The following is an 18,540-nucleotide window of genomic DNA, read 5'->3' as shown; positions in this document are numbered from 1 at the left end:
ACTGCCATCGTTAGGAACGCAGTTTCTCTGTACTTCTTGCTTGGAGACCTTCAGAGGCTCGTCTGCTGTTCTGATTTTACCATGAGCTGAGTTTTTGGTGGAAAAATGGCATACTTGATTAGATGAAACTTCTGTGATAAAAATCTGGAAGGAAAAGGGTGCTTGGCTTCTCCTTCAAGCAGGAGTTTTAGTTTCTAGATGAAAAAAACTTTCTTAGCAAGATAAAAATAGAGAATTACTTTATGGGGAAAGTACTCACTTCCCTACCAGCTCTGCTGGGCGGCCCTCAGCTGTGAGGAAGTGGGGAAATTACCCTCAGCTCCCTTGGACCACGACCAGCCCTGATGGTTTTCCGGTGAAGTAAGTAGAGTTACACCAGGGCTGTGCTTTGGCCTTCTAAATTTAAGGGATACATAAATCCTTGTGGAAATTTCATTTTCAATCCTGCCAGGCACAGTTTCCATCCCTATAGGACCTGCAACTTGAATGGCACTGCATCATAAAGCACACACTGTGTTTGCATGATGAGGTTCTTCACATTCAGGTGCTCAGTCTAGCTAAGAAGCACTGATAGCTGTGATGATTGCTCACATCAATCCATTAATAACTTTTATACTCAGGGAAATAATGGCATAAACACTAGTGCCCTTGCATATAGAGTTTTGGGCCTCTTTGTCTTGAGACTGGCAATTATTTGGTGATTTTGTAGAAAGTAAGTTATCTTGGTTCTTGTTGTAGTCTCTAAATTCATTTTGAGCTGTTGCGAGAGCCAGGATTTAAACCCCTGTCCCCAAAAGTAAAATGCAGTTAATTAGCCCACTCCATCATGTAGCCATTCTCAGTTAACAAAAGCAGTAAGTTCAGCCAGACAATTATTGCTCACAAGAGATGCCTTTTGAGCTGCATGTATGGCAGAGTGTGCTTGCTCAGAGCCTGAGGTCCTTGTTTGCATCCCTTTTCTTTTGCAGTGCTTCTTAACCCCTCTTGGCAGCCCCATTGTGATGCTGCTTGTCTCCAGTTGAGTGACTTCTGGCACCAGAATGTGTATTAGGCTTGAATGATGGTTTGTGTTGCAGCAATGGCTGTGGGGTCCTACCAAGGTCAGAGTCTGCAGCAGAAGAGGGTTTCTACCCTGAGAAACTTTTAGTCCTTAGGGAAAATACTCAGAGTGATGTGACATTAGTGTTAATAACTGTAACTTGTGAGTGAGGTTCAAGCAGTGTCAGAGGGGCACAGTGAGATGGCTGACGCTGCTCAGTTTGTGGGATGAAAGAAGGATGTGTGAGCCCTTGTCTGGAGTCATGGCCTGCTGTTCCACCAGACCAGATCTTGTTGGCTAGAACCTTGTTTGCATCAGACCCTGGTGAGCCAGAGTTCAGTGCTGAATGCTGCTGTGATGGGTCAGGTGTGGTGAGGTGTTGTTTGAAATAAACCATCAAGAAAGAACAACTGCTGTCACTGAAGGACTCTGCTGCACTGCTCCTGGAAGACGAGGGGAGGTGTTGGATGTTTTTGCTTGCCATCTCTCCATTGATTTGAGTTTAGAGGCAGGGGCAAGGCAGCATGAGCAGTGCAGGCTGTTGTGAGGTTTTCCTGTCTGACCACTAACCTCAGGTAGGTCACTTAACTCGGTTCTTCTGCAAAGGAACTGCTGTTACTCAAGCAGTTTCTTGACATTGGAGTTCTTTGCAGTCTCATGATTTTGCACAGCTTCAGAATGATTTCTTTTCTTCCGTTGTGCAAATATCTAGATTTGACTCGTGCTCCTGCAACGTGACTAAAGGATTGAGTAAAATGGGGAGAGGGATAGTCCTTAGTCTAGGTATAACCATTGGTTGTAGCTTGTAAGAATGTGTCTGCAGTTTAGAAAGCAGAAGGCCTTATTTCCAGACCCTGTCATCTATTTAGAATCCAGGCTGTTCAGTACTTGGCTGTTTCCTGAAACCTGCACTGCTGGTGTTGTAATCCAGAGCATGTGTGTGCAGGCAGCGCCATTTGGTTAGATGCAATCCTTGCACAAAAAAATCATCTGTATGTAGATACTAGAGTGTGAACAGTGATGGCTGTGTGAGGTGATGGTGGTTCAAGACCCCCTGAAAACAGAAACATATTGATGTTGTTAGCAAAAGCTGTGTAGCATGTTTTCCTTGAAAATTGTTATTCAATATTGTCCTTGGCATCTTTTGAATTAAACATAGTGTAAGAGTCGGTTTGCTGGAATTTTGGCTGTTCTGGAGGACTGGATATAGGATAGTCATTGTCAACAGCCAGAGAAGGTAGCATGACTTACTGAACAGAGAGCAAGATGCATAGGCACTAGCAGCAGGGAAATCTTAAGACGAGAGAATGCATGGAAAAAATATGTACAAGGTAAAACTTGCTCAGCCAGCCCTTAATGCAGCAAATAAAGCAAGGTCTTACTGACCTTGGCAGCTGTACAGGGCAGCCTTTGCATAAGAATGACTTGTGCTTAATATGCTAGAGAAATTATTCAGGGACAAATATTCCTCTTTTCTGTGGCGCCAGGGACGCTATCGTCTTCCATCTCCTGTTGCAACACAGAAACACAAATGCATTGCAGACAGGGTAAGAGGAGCACCTGGCTCTCCTTAAGCACTTCTAGTTCTGCTTCCCATGGCCTAGAGAAGGAAATCTGGTGCTGTCCTCTTGGCAAAACTGGAGCTATAAGGAGTGCCTTATAGCAGCCACCTTTGAGAGCTGGCAGTGGATGGTGATAAAGGCAGTGTGATGGGTGTCTTCCTTAATTAATCCATGTGGTTTGTGTCTGCTAATAAGAGATCTGCTAGACTTAGGGATCAGAGAAGTGTGAGGCAAGCAGAGGAACCCAAACCTGCGGGCTGGCTAAATGCTGGGAGATACTGAGCCGGTAAAGCTTTGCTTTCCCTGATAGATAGGCATTTCATGCCCCAGTGCTTGTGGACAGCCAAAGCCCAGCTCACCTGCTGCTCAGCGTGGGCAGGAGTTGCAACAGAGACTGTACACGGTGGCTCCCTGCATCAGAGCCTGGTCCTCCTTCAGCTGAGATAGAGGTGGGACAGATGGATGGCGAGCTGGCTGGAGTCTCCACTCCCCATGCCCTGGGGCCAGGCCAATCCCTGTGCCACTACCCAGGGCCAGGTCTATGCCTGCACATCTCTACTGGTGGTGTTGCTCACTAAACCTTGCTATTTACTCAGTATTGCTGTTTTTCAACAGTTTTTCTTTCACTTCCTCTGCCACTGGAGAGATCAGCCCTGTAAATTCCCCTTTTCAAGAGCAAAGCCAACTCAAGAGTTTTGGCAGAGCAAGGTCTCCAAGGCCTTTCTGTCAGGAGAGGGCCAGTGACTGTGTTGGTTGATATTGATCATGGGAAATGTAATTAATGTGGGTATAAAGTGTTAAATGTTAAATTAAAATGAGAGATTTAAAAGCAGTCAATAGATCAATTGCAAGGCTAGGATGAAATGCTCAGACTTTCAAACAATAATCAGATTTCCAATAACATCTCCACTGTGTGTAATTAAAGGGGTTGAAATATTAAATTGGGTGTTAAGGGAGTGATATCTAGGTGGTGTCGAAAGAACAAAGATACAGACAAAAAGAGCTGCCCTGTCTGCAGGCAGAGCCCTTGGCTGGGTAGAAATGGTGTGGAGCTCGGGGGTGATGTACTGAACCAGTGACTTAAAACCGTAAAAAGAGGAAAAGAATGGAAAAAATCTATGCTGCAGTGCTGAACATCTGCGAGGATGGAGATGAGGGCATTTGGACCTGATAGTCACTTGTAGTCTGAAGGCACTTTTAAGACCTTGGTCCACCCATGAGCACAGATACCTACACCTGAGGTTCCTGTGTTGGCGAGTCAGCCTTCCAGAGGAGTGGGGGCAGCATATTAAAACTGACCCCAGCAGGGAGCCCTGCCATAAAAAAGGCTTCTCAAGAGTTAAAAACACTAATTACCAACTGCCACCATGTTTCAGTGATATCCCAGCTAATCAATAAGAGCAAAGGCAAGCAATTGATGTTTTGTTACGAGGTAGAGTAGCAATTAAGGAGAGGGGTAAAATAGACTCAGCATTCCTGCCAGTAGGATATGTGGGGTGTCATAGGGTATGTGGCATTTCTAGGATATTTCTTTGAAGTTTATGTTTTTCACTTGCCATATAATCCATGAAGAAATAAGCAGAAAAGGCTCCAGAGTAGCAACTCCCTAGTTTAACTGGCCTACGAGTAATGATACCAAACAAGTTCTTCCTCGGGACCAGCATCGGCTTTGCTCTTCCAGTCAGCTTAATTTTCTGATGCCATGAGCTCTGCAGGAGGTAGTAAGAAACATCCATTCCCCAAATATGTGTGTTTGCCCTCATCCCTAAGGGAGTAATTCAGAATATGGGACAGACATATTATTTACTGTAGGCACTGCACCTGTCAAGGTAACATTACCATGGGATGGAGGATAAAAAACACTTCTCTGCTAGGTAAGATGAATGAACTGACTCATTAGATCTGGGCACTTATTTGCCAACCTTGTCCTGTACCTGTGATGTGATTATCTGTGAAGATGTAGCTGTAAGGCTCTCCAGAGCCTTGAAAGACACATGTTTTAAGAGTATGTTCTCATTTTGTTCTGTAATCCCAGTGGCAGCCTCTGCTGTGTAGTTCCTGAGGTTTAAATGCTGATTAGGTTAATGGTTGTAATGTAACCCCACCCTGTTGGTCACCAGTCGCTTGAAAATGTCCTGTGATTGTGATCGTTATTGCTTAATTGCCAGCCTAGCCTTACCCATGGGTTGAGCCAGGCTCCAGCTTACCTTGCTCCTTGCAGAGTGGAGGGTGAAGAGCTGGCAGGGCCATGTCTGCAGAGGAGCACTCTCTTGGAGCTTTTATAGGAAGGTCTCTGAAATTTCCACTGTGGTGTAGCAGACAGAGGTAACTTGATCTTTGGACAAATGCCTTTGTGCTGTAGCCTACAGAAGAGCTCCTTTGTTAACACAGCCTTTGTTAACACAGAGTGCAGGTTAGTTAAATTGTAGACCTTGTATTCAAGGTCACTGATAATTTTTTTTTTAATTGCAAGCTTTGTCCCAAGTCTGGGATTGCAAATGAGACTCACTGCCTCAAGCTCCCAGAAAGGGCTGAAAATTGCAGCTTTTCATCCCGCGATTACTTCGTGTCTCCCTGTCCCTTCATCGAAGAGGAAAATAAGCTTTGTAAACTGCTGTATATAGATTTTAACTTCAGTGCTGGTACTACAAGTCTGTAAAAGGATGTGTCTCTGGGAAGAGACTGGTGCAGTCTCCAAGCAGGGGGACAGGCAGAGAGATAAGGGTGTGTGATTATGGCCAAGGACTCCAAAGGAGATTGCCCTCCTTCACGTGAGATGTGGCGAAGCTGCAGAGATCCTTGCCAAAACGTGTTGTGGGCACATGAAGCTTGCACAAGTGCTGAGGAGACCAGGCAAGCACTAAGCAAGGAGTTGGTTGGGAAATAGCAAGCAGGCAAACCACAGCAAGCGCGGGAAGTTCTCAGAAATGGGTAGGAGAGTGTGCATGTCTGCCTTGCTGTTACTCTTGGGCAGCAGTGAGTGCTGCTGGCTAGGAGGGTCTTTCCTCCACTCTTGTGCTGCTCTGACAGCTTGCCCTCTCTGCCCACACCTGACTGCCGATGGGAGCAGAGGAAGAATTCACAGGCAACTGTACCATTCCAAAACATGGTGTTTGCCTTGTGTGCTGGAGGGTAAGTCCAGCCTCTTGTGACTGGCTGGCAGTGAGAGTTTTCATGCTCTCCCTGAACCATTCCTGTGGTTCTGGCTCTAGTCTGCTGGGTTATTTCCATCTACATCTTCAGTACAAGTAGTAGACAGCTCTGGGCTGCGCAGGAGGGGTGGAAGAGTGCTTTACACCTAGTTGTGAATACTTTCCCCTTATTTACCCTTCCCTTTCTCCTTTCCTAGAGAGAATATCAAAGAGCTTCAGTGCTAGTCTTTGGTCTTCTTGGATGCTCCCTTAACTATAGGGACAGCAGATACTCCCCTGGGTTAACTCTAACCTTGCAGGTTTTAAGGTGAAGTTCCTTCCAGTCTGATTCCTAGCAGGAAGATTAACTGCCCTTTCACTTGAGCTCTGGTGATCCTGGCAGAACAATATGTGCATGGTGCCTATGTCAAGTCCCAGTCCTGTTTTTCCTGACTCGAAAGAGTGGAACAGCTTGTTCTCTGCTGTCTGTTAACCCTTACAAAGATACTTGGTGTTTTCTCCTTTGTGTTGTGTTGGCTGTGCTCCGAAGGGTCAGCTCAGTGCTTTGGCTTTAGAAGGGCAGAGCCTGTGAGGGAGTTAATTGCTGAGTGATGATGGCTCTCTCTCCAGCTGAAGATCTGCTCCCATGAGCTATTTAAGCCTCTGTTTCTTGTATCTCTGTGCCAATCAGATTAGCTGGTGCCAGGAAACAGACCACGGCCTGCTTGCTCTTGAATGCACCCTTTTTCCTCCTTACCTGTTTATCCCAGTCAAGTCACTTCCCGCTCTGCCTCAGTTCTTTTATTTAGCTTTGTTCCTTCCTTTTCATTTTTACAGCCTTACTCTGGCTCATCTCTTCTCTCCCAAGGCTGTCTCGCTGGGTTTTGACATCCAGCCTTAACAGAGTCAATCCTGTTCCCTGTGTACTTCTGGCTGCTCCTTGTGCAGCGCCGTGTGCCCTCTGTGCTGCTGCGTCAGCCTTTTCTTGCTCTTGATTCTCTCCACAACGCTTACCCTGTTGTAACGTGGATCCCTTTTGAAGTGCAGAAGTAGAGAGATGTCTCCAGTTCAGGGGAGGTGCTGAAGGCACTCATCTTCCCAGGATGAGGAGGGGAGTGTGGTGAAGGGCTGCCCAACTGCAGTTGGTCCCCAGGACTGCTGTCTGCACCTCCAGGCATTGCTCTGCTCTTCTCCCAGGCTGACCCTTCCACTCTCTCGTTGTTGACATCAGCAAGGGAATCACTGCTGCAAAAATAAGCCGAAACCCCCCTCGATCTCACAGGGTCGAGGATTCCAGCCTGGCCATGTGTGCCAAAACAGGCCCACCCCCTGCTTCTTGCAAGGCCCCACCTTTATCCTTATCCTAAAAATAAAATGCAAGGACATTCCTTCCTAGTTACTCTGTTCTGTTATTCTGACCTCATTAGACTTTCCCAATAGAAAATTTCATTGAACTCCTCTATTTGCAGTGAAAATAAACAAGACCATTGGGCTTCCTCTGGAAAAAATGCATCTGTATCCCAGGGAATTGGAGGGAGCCAAATTTCCACTGCTGGGTTTGTGCTGTTCGCATATGTTCCCTCATATGCACTTGGTAAACAAAGTTGTCTTCACGCTTAGAAGAATGTGAAACAATTTATCTTTTCTATGTGAACCGATTTCCTTCCCCAGTTGGAATAAATTGCTCCTATAATGTTACAAAAAGCAAAGTGCTCTTAGCTGGGATTGCAAGAACAGACACTTATTCCCAGCCCTCCTGAGCTAAATATGTTCTGAGGCTTCTGTATGTGCATGTGCGTAGGAATGATGGCCAGGTGACAGATTGCTAAGCCACATCATCAATTCAGTTTGTCGGATACCTTTGATTACCTCCTCTTCACTCTGCCCATAACTGTTCTCCTTCAAACATCCTTCTAATGTTCTTAACAGCAGCCAATTAAAACAAAGGCTCCACTTGCCATCTATCCTCTCTTCCTTCTGCCGTCACCCAAGCTCCTTCCTGTGGGTGGGAGGAAATAAAGTGCAGTGATGGATGGTGGCTCGGAGTGCAAGCTTGAGGTTTGAGGGAATGTATCCCTACTGGGGTTTTTTTTTGCCTGCTCCTTTAAAAGTCAGATTGGACAGACATCCAGTCAGGCAGGGGTGGATGCTTGTGTGTTTGCATGTTACTGAGCATGAGTGGCTGGGGGCTGCAGGGTGGTGTGAGGATGGATGGGGCATGTGAAAGGCACTGTTCATCTGTACATCTTCCTTGGCCAGCCAGAGCCCACCATCTCACACTCCTCTTTTGAGTTCAGGAGTTTCGTGCTGAGTCAGATCTTTTCTGAAGAAAAGCATACATAGGCCTTAAGTGGGAAACTGGAAGTAATTCAAGTCACTAACTTCCACAGGGGAGAGAAGTTGGAGGCTGTCATGTCACAGCTGCAGGAAGGTAAGGAGAGAATTGAAGATCTGAGGACTTCAGTTGGAGTCCATGACTCAGATATCTCAGGGAGAACAGAGGATGTTCAGTCCCTGAAAAGTTGATTCATCACCTGGCAGTGAGATGAAGAGCAACGAATAACAGATTTTTGGGGTGTGTGGAAGGCAGGAGAGGCCAGTGCACTAACTGTGAACGGCTTGGGAAATGTCTCAAGGGTGACTTTGGTTTCCTCTTGCCTTTTTCAGGGCTTAGCTGTACTGGCTCCTCTCTGTGTGCATCCTCAACCCTTCTGTGTCCCACGGGAGCACCAGGCAGGCAGCCCCTGGCTGAGGAGGTGGCACTTGATGCCAAAACTGACCCTTACACCTTCCAAGTGCTGCTTGTCTTGCTGCTGCCTTTCATGTGCTACAGCAGTGACTCCCTTCCAAGGTGGGAGGGTGCTTATTGGCGTGCAAGCAAGATTGGAGTTGTTGGATGTGCCTTTCATCCTGTTGCAGCCTGCTGGATTAATGGGGCAGATATGTGTGTGTGTGTCTGCATGCTTTCTGCTTCCCCTCCTGTATGCTATTTCATACTGTGGAGTTTGAGACAGATCTGTTAATCTAGTGCTTATGCAGCCTTTACCATAGTAGTTTCTTTATGCCTGATTGCCATTCCTGCGTTTTTTTTCCCACCAAACATTACTGAGGGAGAGGGATGTAATGGCCTCTGTTTGCTGGAGGATTTAATGAGTTGTCACTAGTGGCACCTGTGGCTGCAGCAGGGTTTGAGCCTATTTCCAGGGTCCCAGTCTGGCACATAGTGACTAGGGCATCTTTCCTGTCTGTGGTGACCTGCAGTGACTACCTGCATGGCAATAACGCATTTGAGGTTTGGGACTAAGCTGCTCTGGATTTTCACTGGCATATGGAAATGAAAAATATGCTCTCAGTTGTTGCTTTGTTTGCTTCTCCTGATATCTTGCATGTTCTAACTTCTTTCTTTTAATCCTGAAAGAAATACATAGGATGCTTTTGTTACCGATCTTGCAGTCACTTGTCTGTCATCACATATCTGGTTTGCAGCCTGAGGATGCTGTTACAGGTCTGAGTTGAGGAATAAGTCAAGGCTTCTCTTTTGCCAAGTCTTCACAAATGTTTCCTGAGTACCTTTGTTCATGGGTGCCCTTCTGCATAGTCCCTAAATGAGAGGTGTTTTCCTTATTGTGCATGAGTCCCCATTTTTAACACATCATGTAATTCAGATGGGCTTGAATGTAGTAGCATAAAGACTCTGGAGGCCTGCCCTGTGTGAAGGGGAAAATTACTGTCTGCCCAGAGTGGCGGCTTTGTGATGACTGCATTGTGTTCTGGTGTTCTGTGTTTGTACCAAACTGGTTTGCTGCCAAGTTACTTATGGCTTATCCAAGCACTCGGTACAAAGAATGCTAAAAGAAAAACTGTTTTTGTTTTGTGTGAATTTTTCCAGCTGAGAAAGAATTTAAAGCACTGTCCAAATGCCATCTCCTCCTTCTGCAGGCTTGTGGTCACCAGGTAGGACAGCTAACACATGACTGTGTGAAACTAGTGTGTGTGTGTAGGAGTGATACCAGACTTCAGAGATTCCTCATTTGTAGACCCCCTTCTTGGATCCCTTAGTGTTCTACCCTTCCTCATTTATAGACTCCAAATCCCTATCCACATTTTCTGTTTCATTCAAGCATGATTTGGACTTTGAATTGAGTGATGAATGAGGAGAGAATTGCAAGCAAGGAGTTAAAAGTATTTAGAAGTACCAGTGCCCACTTGCTTGCTTATCCTTTGTGCTAACACTTGTGAGCACGAGGCCTTCGGCATCAGCCTGGGAAGCAGTGGAGGGAAGGAGCCTTGAGGTTGCAATTGCAGTTATGTTTTTGATATAAATTATGGGACCAAGCAGACAAACATCTTCAAAACAGTTTCAGCAAGGCCACAGTGCCCAAAGTGAGATCATCAACCATGACATAAATGTTCCAGTTAACACCCCTTTGACACCCCTGGATATGACAGTGGGCTAAAAGGAGTACCTGAGAACACATCTCTGACTGTGTTCCTCAGCTCTCTACCCCAGTCCTGTTAAATGCCCCCTTATGTTGCAGCAGAACAGGGAGGTGGGGAGTTCCTTTCTCTGTAAGGTGCATAAGGAGTGTCCATCCATTTCTGGGTGTGGATGTGTTAGGAGGAGTGACCCAGGTGCAGCCATAAACCTACTTTGGAGGGTGCTTTCCTGGGACAGATTTCAGTTACAGGAGCACATATGTGCTTTGAGGAGATTCAGCATGAGACCTGTGTGGAAAATGCCTTCCTGTCAGTGTAAATCTGTCTCCTCAAGCAGCAGCTCTGTGATTGAGAAGTCTGGAGCAGGAATTTTCCAGGCCACAAGTACAGGTACATGGGCAGAAGCACCTACAAAACACCAGACCTGGGCAAGTCTCCACTGAGTGTGCAGCAAGTCTGAGGCCTCCTCTGCAGGATGGTGAATGGCTGAGCTGGGCTCCTATTTCAGTATTTCTCTTGTTTAACAGACTGTATTGCCTGGCTTGAGGGCTAGGGCCATGCTTAGAGCTTAGGAGAGGCCTGTAGGTCGTTCCTGCCAGCAGAATCCCAGGAAGGGCAGTTGGGTAAAGGCATTCCCTCCCCTCAGCTGTCCCCATCAGCCTGCCCGAATACACACGGACACTTATCTGATTGGCAAGGACCTTGGGGGTTTCTTGAACACTGAGTAGGATAATCAGATAGATTGTGGGATACATGTGCTTGATCCTATTTCTTACGATTATGTGGTGGGGAACAAGCCTTAATGAGCCTTGGCCTTTCCTGTCCTCTCTGTAAATTTGTTTGACTCAATTGAGCTCTCTTTGTGTGAGACAGCTCTCTTTGTGCTCGGAGATGGAAGCATCCACCTCTGAAGCTGGCTGTGCTTTGAGACGGGGTTTGGATTAGCTGACCTCCAGACATCCCTGCCAACTTTCTTTTTTTTCCCCCTTTTTTTCTTTTGTGTTTGCAGCTGGTGTAATTGTGGTCCTAACCTCTCCCAAGCAGTGCTGGAACTGGAGGGGATTTTAGCACTGCCTCACCGCAGCGCAGTGGCTGCTTCTGCATGGCAGAGGAAATGCTTCTTTGGGATTTGCCACCCTCTCCAACACGGCTGCTTGGCACTGGGAAGCTGCCTCCCCTAGGAGGCTAGAAGGGAGCATCCTTTTCCATGTGTCTGTGGTTGGGGAGCAGTGGGCACTGTGCCAAAGTCTGGCTTAAGTAAAACCGCCCCTTGTCTGTCTGATCAGCAGAGCATCCCCCAGGAACACCCCTGTCCTGCAAGTGTGGGGCTGCAGGGGGTCACTGCTCCTAGCAGAGAGCTAGAGTAGGAGGGGAGGGTCTTGTCCTCTCACTGGTCCCAAATAAGCTGATAGTAGGAAGTCAAAAACCCAAAAGAATAAAAAAGTGTGTGTGTGGTGATTCTAACAAAAGATCTCCTCAGTGAAACAGGGGAAGTTCCCTTTGAAGCACTGTGCTGCGTGCTGCCCTGGAACACCCAATGGAAAGGTATTTGTTCTGATGAGGCACGTGTGTGGGTCCAGAACAGCAGCTTCTGTGACTTTATTCAAAGGCAAACAAATAAACAAAGAAGCTCCTTAAATTGCAGTGTTTTTAGAATGTATTTTTTGGCTTAGAAACCCCCAGCAGATACTAGCAAATAGTTCCCAGCCATTTGCCTGTGGAAGTGTTTTGGAGAAGAGCTAATCCCCCAGGAGTGAAGGGGAGAATAGTTACAGAATCACAGAAGGGCGGGGGTTAGAAGGGACCTCTAAAGATCATCCAGTCCAACCCCTTTGCTAAAGCAGGTCGACCTAGATCAGGGGGCACAGGAACACACAAAGAGGAGGGTTTTGAAAACCTCCAGAGGAGACTCCACACCCTCCCTGGGCAGCCTGTGCCAGGGCTCCCTCACTCCTACAGTAAAGAGGTTTTTCCTTAAGTTCTTTGAACTTTAATGGACAAGAGGTGATGGAGGTTGAGGAAGAGGGAAAACAAATTGTGCAGATTTCAGACAGTTGAGAGCACCTTAGTCTGCAACAAAGAACGGTAGATTTCAGAGAAAAAGGGATTTTTTTTTAAATGATTCCTTAAATTGGGCATTTATGTTCCCTGTGATTGTCTTCCCTCGCACTCAGTGCAATTCTCCAGATTTACACCCTGCAACTGAAGTTCTCCGGGTTCATTTGTCCTTTTTTTCCTCTCTTTGCAGTGGAGGGCGTCCTTCTCTCACAGAGCTTTATTTTATCTTTTCTCTCTTTTGGGTTTTTTTCCTCAGTTCCTCACCTGTCACCTTTCCAGGTAAGAGAAGTGTTAAGGTCATGCCAGGGCAGCTAAGAGCAGTTGGGGAGCACCCAGAGGCGAGTGATAGAGGATCCATTTTCCTGAGGACAGCAGCACTCCTGCCTCTGCAGAGCTCCACAGCCATATTTTGGGGTGCCATAAATCCAAGAGCTTTAGTAAGGCTGGTGAACTTTATAAGAGGTAGGACATGGGATGTGCAGCCTTCCCCACTGAGGAGCAGGAGGATTTTTCTTGTGCTGCTCTTTCCACAGAAGTCACAAGCAGTGACCTATATTCTGCAAAGTCATTCTAAGCCAGTGGCATGAGCAACTTTAAAGGAAGAAGGAAGAGCATTAGTGGTTCCATCAGCACAGAGATGTGTAGTATTTGCATGCCCAAACATCTGTCTTGTGCATGCAGCCACTTCTGTAGTGGGTTTGTGTCCTGTCAACGAGGGTTTTCCATTGCAGCAGCACTGGGGGTGTTATTTGCATGTGTGGCTTCTGGGTTCTGCCATCCTCTTCTGAACAGATGGCACTTGGGGCTGAGTTGACTCTTTGGCATGTGGTGTGATCCTTGGTGTGATTCATGGCCCTCAACATCTGCGATTAGACCTTGAACAAAAACTTTTCATGCATGGCCGTGGTAGAGGAAATCTGCTCCTTTTCTGAGTAACTGGTAGAAGAACAAAAGAAGGTTTATTTTCTTCTAGCTGTAAAGGTCTGCTTTAAGTAAACTGTTCCCTGAGGGAGAAAGTGTCCAGGTACAGAATGTTCACAAAGGAAATATTCAAAATGTCTGCTGTGTCCCCAAAGTGTTTGCTTTAAAGTCTGAGGGCCAGAGTGAAAAATAGAACGTTATTTCCTAAATTGAAAGCAAAAATACCTCTTGCAGGTGGCAGAAAACTAATTGACCTTCTTTGGGCCTTGATACTGCAGCCCATTAAGTGCACAGGCAATGAGAACCTATGAAAAAGTTGCCATTTGCAGGGATGGCTCCTGTCCCAAGTGCACAGCCTGTGTGAGTGTGGGAGGTGGGAGCTGGTCCACGTTGGAGGCAGCCCCGCTGCGTGCAAACTGTCAGCATTGCAACAGCAGAGGAATTGGAGTCTATAGGAATCTGAGTGCTGCTGGGTTTTATGTGATACAGGGTACTAACCTTGCTAATCGGGACCTCAGCAAAGGAGGATCCACGCCTTGACCTTGACTTGGGTGTTGGTTTTGTGGTTTCTTTTGCTGTTGTACAGCACTTTGGAACCAGTCCCAAGCGAAGCAGAGCTGTCCTGTGATGCAAACGCAGCAGCACCTAACATGCCGTGGTCTTTCCTGAGGCACAAAGTGAACATCTCTAATGTCAGCCAACTGAACTAATGTCATTGTGTTCCTGGCTCAGTGGGTCCTAGATGAAGACACTACAAAATTTTTTTGAATTACCTTTTTTCCTCCTCACTGACTCTGAAAGCTCTCCACAAATGTGAGTGATCTTATCTCATGCATTGCTGCCAATAAATGTACCAGTGTAGCACTCCCCAGTAAAATCTTGCCCTTGATTATACCGTTTTGGTTCCTTTGAAGAACAAGGATGTAGCTTCATGTGTTCTTTATTACTGCTTTGAAAATGGAGAAGAAACAAAGGATTGGGGAAGATGCTCAGATTTGGCTTTCCATAGGAATGTGAAAATGCTGCTGGATGGCTGATGGTGTTCTCTTAAAGACTGTTGTTTCTCTTTCAGAACAAAACAGTTCAATGTGCTGTTTTCATTGTTCCCATTTCCCTTTGCCATGCAGTGCTTCCAGGAATACAGCATTTATTTGGAAGATTGATAGTGGAAAGGTCTCCCCGATCTTTGAGTGAGGAGTTTCCCATTCTGGCTTATGGAGGAAGGGCCAGTGGGTGCACCAAGCTCTTCCAGGCCCATTAAGGTACAATGAAAACCTGAGGTTACAGAATAGTCTCAAAGGTGCAAGGACTGATGAGTGACAGTGTCATTTGTGCTGCCAGATTAATTTAGTGTGCTTTGAGGAAAGGCCTCAAAAACTTTTTTGACTCTGACAGTATCCAGACAGAGGACATGAATAGTTCAGGAGTGGGATGTAATTTGTAGTGGAACTGGTGAAAGATTTGAGGTCTGAATTTTGCAAGCTTAAGAGCCCAGTTTCTCTATTGCTATGTCTCCATGTTCTCCATCCATCCAGGACGTCTGGCTCTGTGTGCAAAACTGCCTAAAGCGTGCTGCAACCTGGCAGTATATGGCTGAGCTTGGACTCATGAGAGTGTGTCCTGGGTTCCTCTGTCATATGTTGGTGGTTCATATTGAGGTTCATATGCTAAAGAAAGGGCACAACTGGAACTTGGCCTTTGGGAAAGCTCCAGTGTCCCTTCATTGCCTGCACTGTCCCTATTCCACTTCAGGAACAGGGAGCAGCTATTCTTGCTCACCAGAATTGTTCAGTTAGGGCAATAGCAGTTTTGCTTCTCATCTGAGCAGTTGTGACCTGGAAATCCTTGAGAAACAATAAATAAGGAACCCACCCTGCCACTTCTACTGAGTCATTTTTTTCTTCTCAAAAAAAAACCCCAACCTAAAAAACAAACCAACAAACCAAACCTCACAACCTCTTTTAAATAGCACCATTTACACTTGGGAGCTGTTTGAATCCACCCTGTCACATAAATTAGCATCTCTGAACTCAGCTGTCAGGAAGTGTCCTCCTGAGTTGACATCCATGGGTGGGGTGTCAGTAGAAGGGGATCTGTTTTGTGGGAAGCAGGAGGAATTCAAGTGTCAGTGAATATGCTGGTTCTCATGTTACTTCAGGCAGCGAGGGCATCAGCCCTGTTAGAGGCGAGCCCTGGTGTGACCTTGGCGCCTCAGACTGCCCTTTGCTCCTTCCCTTTGGTAGCTGCAAGGCTGGGTCTGACATCTGGAGCAAGCCTTATCCTCCTGCATTGCAGGCAATTAGAGCCTGGCCCAGCAAGTGACCTTGGAGCAGAGGCTTCAGGGATATTATAGCTTCCTTACAGGGATAAAGGCCACAGGGTATTCTCTCTGCTTTGCTGCTTTCTCCAGCTTTGATGCTGCTGCTGAGAGTGGCCCATCTGGTAGCAGAGGAGATGAGCTCTGCCAGACAGTTCTGGCTTGCGGGGAAGGGTTCAAAAGGCAGCACCTACCCTTTGTTGTATTTCCTGCATGCTAATGAAACCTGTGTTTTCTGGAGCCAGTTTTTATCCCTGTTGTTTGTTGGTTTCGGCATGGATGCTTTTATTCTTTCCATTTGAAATAAGCGAGATAACAAAGTGAATGAAATGCCAGTGGTCCATCCCTGTGTTCTGTGTTCCTCCTCCCCTCCCTCCGCCTTCAATGGTAATAGAAAGGAGTTGTAAGGATGCTTTGTAGTGTCAGTGTTGGGGTCCTGTCCGACGTGTTATCCTCCGGCAGCGTGCGCGGCAGCCTCTCTGCAGCAGTGTACAGTGCTTGGTGTGATGTCAGCCCTGCGTGCACGTGTTTTCGGCTTTCCTCGTGCCCCCACGGAGAGAGAATTTGCAGCAATCCAAACATTGACAGAACTGTATTTGTTGACTTGCAGAAAAGCCTAACTCGTGCTCCTCTGGGCTGCGATCACGTAAGCTGGAATGCGGTGACTGCTGCCTGTGTTGCTGGTCTCCCAGCCCTGATAAACCTGTGGAGCGGATTCATTTATTTAGGCCCTGATTCAGCAAAGCACTTAAGTACATGCTTCAGGTTTTCTTCTTTCCAGTAAGATTGTCAGCATGCTCAAAGTTAAGCATGTGCTTAAGTGCTCTCCTGAGTGCACAGCAGAGAAGCGATGGGGGCAGCGTGTGCTGCCGTTGTGCTCTGCCAGTTGGCATGTGGGCTGCAGTATTGAGGTCCCCAGTTTTAGAAGTGTATTCATTTATTTGGTTCCCCCCAGTACAGGAGCCCTAGTTCCAGGGTCTGAGATGTTTGTCTTTCTGCAGGAAGGTGGGTTATTTCCATAGCACAGAATATTCCTTGTGTGTCTTGGTGCCTCGAACAGACGAGTGTGCCCTTCTGCAGGGTGTGAGAAAGGGGGGTCTCAGTTTCCAGCAGCACCAGGACATTGGCAAGTATTTCTTCAGTTTTCTGTTTGGGGTTTGTTTTCCCTCTTTAAGAATTGTGAAAGAAAAATACCAGTCGTGTTACATGTCTCTGAATGTCTTGACATTTGTACTTTAATGTTTTGTAGGATTCATTTGGCTCATCTTCCATTAACATGATTCCTCTTATCTTGAGCATTGAGCAGCTTAGTGCAGACATGTACCTCTCTGTGCTCCTGAGCTACATGGGCGAGAGCAAGATGAACCTTTGGTTTGTTACATTCTTTGAGATTTCTCAAGGTAGAAGAGCTTGGAAGTGGCAGATATTAATAAACCCTATATCTTGGTGTAACATTGTGTTAAGTTCAGACCCACAGTATCCTGGCCCCAGCACTAACAGTCTCCTTCCTGGGAGTATGAAGCTGAGGAGTAGACACTTAATCCACAAGATGGTTGTATTTCAGTCTGCCCAGAGCAGCTTCAGAGAAAGCATTCTTTCTAATCCCCACCCGTATCTGACCTGTTCTAGCTCGTTTTAGAGCTGCGCCCAGCCAGTCCCTAGCTCCCCACAGAAGGTTTCTGCACATCTTTTCCTGCTTACTGAATTCATTTGGACAGGGAGCCCACAAATCAGTAGATGGGATTCCTGTATAAATTTGCCCCATTTACAAAACTAGAATTGATTTAGAGCATCTCTGTTCTTTACAAAACCCAGAAGACATGAGCACGGCTAGATGTCCTTTTTCTCCCTGTCCCTTTGAAGTTTAAAGCATGCTTAGCAAATTCGATGTTTGCAGCCTCTGTTCCCTACCTGATGTGCAAAAATGCAAAGGTCCTTCCAGAAGCATGGGTCAGACTAACCTTTGTGTGCCGATGCTGCAAGTGGAATTGCAAGGCTCTGGGCAGTTTTTGCTGTGAACTTGACTGTAATTAGACTATAAAGTACTTGCAGTGTTGGTTTAAGGAATGTTGAGGGTTTTAATGTGAAATAATTCGATCTGTGAATCAAACAGCCTCTGTGCCCCACCCCCTGCTGCTGCTGACAGCCTCTTCCCACACTTCTTCCTTGGTAGCATTGTTTGACTGTTCCAGCTCCAGTAGGTTTCAGTTACTGATCAGTGTAATTGCAATAACACACCAATAATAAGAGGAATTTAAGCTTCCTTTTCTTGTAGTTGAAAGCTCTTCTCTTGCAAAAGCTTGAAGTCTTAATAGCAGTCACACAAGCAACATCTCGGGCCTGTCAAGTGTTTGCAAAACTGGGTGGCCGTATTTTAAGGGAGATAAAGGGCTGGATTTGGGGAACTTGGAAACAGCCCAATCCTATCAGGCGGCATTGGTACAGCTAATATTAGAATGGGAAACTCTAGGGCCGGCTTAACATTTTGGTGGATGCCAAGGAAGCCTTGAATAGGAATGCATTGAAAGTTGCTTGTTGTATAACACGAGTTGCTGGAGTAGGAGTAATTGGAGTTGCCTTTAGTCTGGTGGAAAACTACAGCTGTGAGCAATGAGTTAATTTTTTCCATGTGTGTGGCTTAGGTTTCCCTGACAGCTTCGCTTTTAGTTTTGTAGGCTCCGGTGACTGGGAATTAGTTGTTTGTCTTCACGTGCCATCCCGGGCTGCTGGAACAGCTCTGCAGTTAGCGATGGCTTGAATAAAACGCCTTAAATTTGCGAAGTGGTTGTGGGGCAGAGCCGTGGCGGCTCCTTCTGCTGCCTATACCAGAAACCCACCGGCTGCGCTTCCTAGGTGAACGTTTCCTACAGAGAAAGGCGGGGCGGGGAGAGGCGATTAATGAGAAGGGCTTGAAAAAGACTAAAGAGCAAAATACCCTTCCGTGGGCTGGGAGAGCTGGCTGGGGGATGCGGCCACCCGCCGGGCCGGGACATCGCCGGCCTCGGGCCGGGCCGCAGCCGGGGCCCTGAGGCGCTTCTCCCGTGCGGCGGGCGCACGCCCCGGCGTCTGCTGCCC

At 46.7% G+C, this 18,540-nt stretch overlaps 1 protein-coding gene across 8 annotated transcripts in view; it reads left to right on the top strand.

Annotated features, from left to right (window-relative positions):
- The window catches only part of MBNL3 (muscleblind like splicing regulator 3), a 91,657-nt gene that overhangs the window by 14,054 nt on the left and 59,063 nt on the right, over positions 1 to 18,540 (top strand). The gene's annotated exons all lie outside the window — the stretch shown is intronic.

The sequence above is a fragment of the Colius striatus genome, chromosome 13 (genome assembly GCF_028858725.1).
Source record: "Colius striatus isolate bColStr4 chromosome 13, bColStr4.1.hap1, whole genome shotgun sequence".
Lineage (NCBI taxonomy): Eukaryota > Metazoa > Chordata > Aves > Coliiformes > Coliidae > Colius > Colius striatus.
The sequence above is the reverse complement of the archived record's forward strand: the minus strand, read 5'-3'. Positions and strand labels throughout refer to the sequence as shown.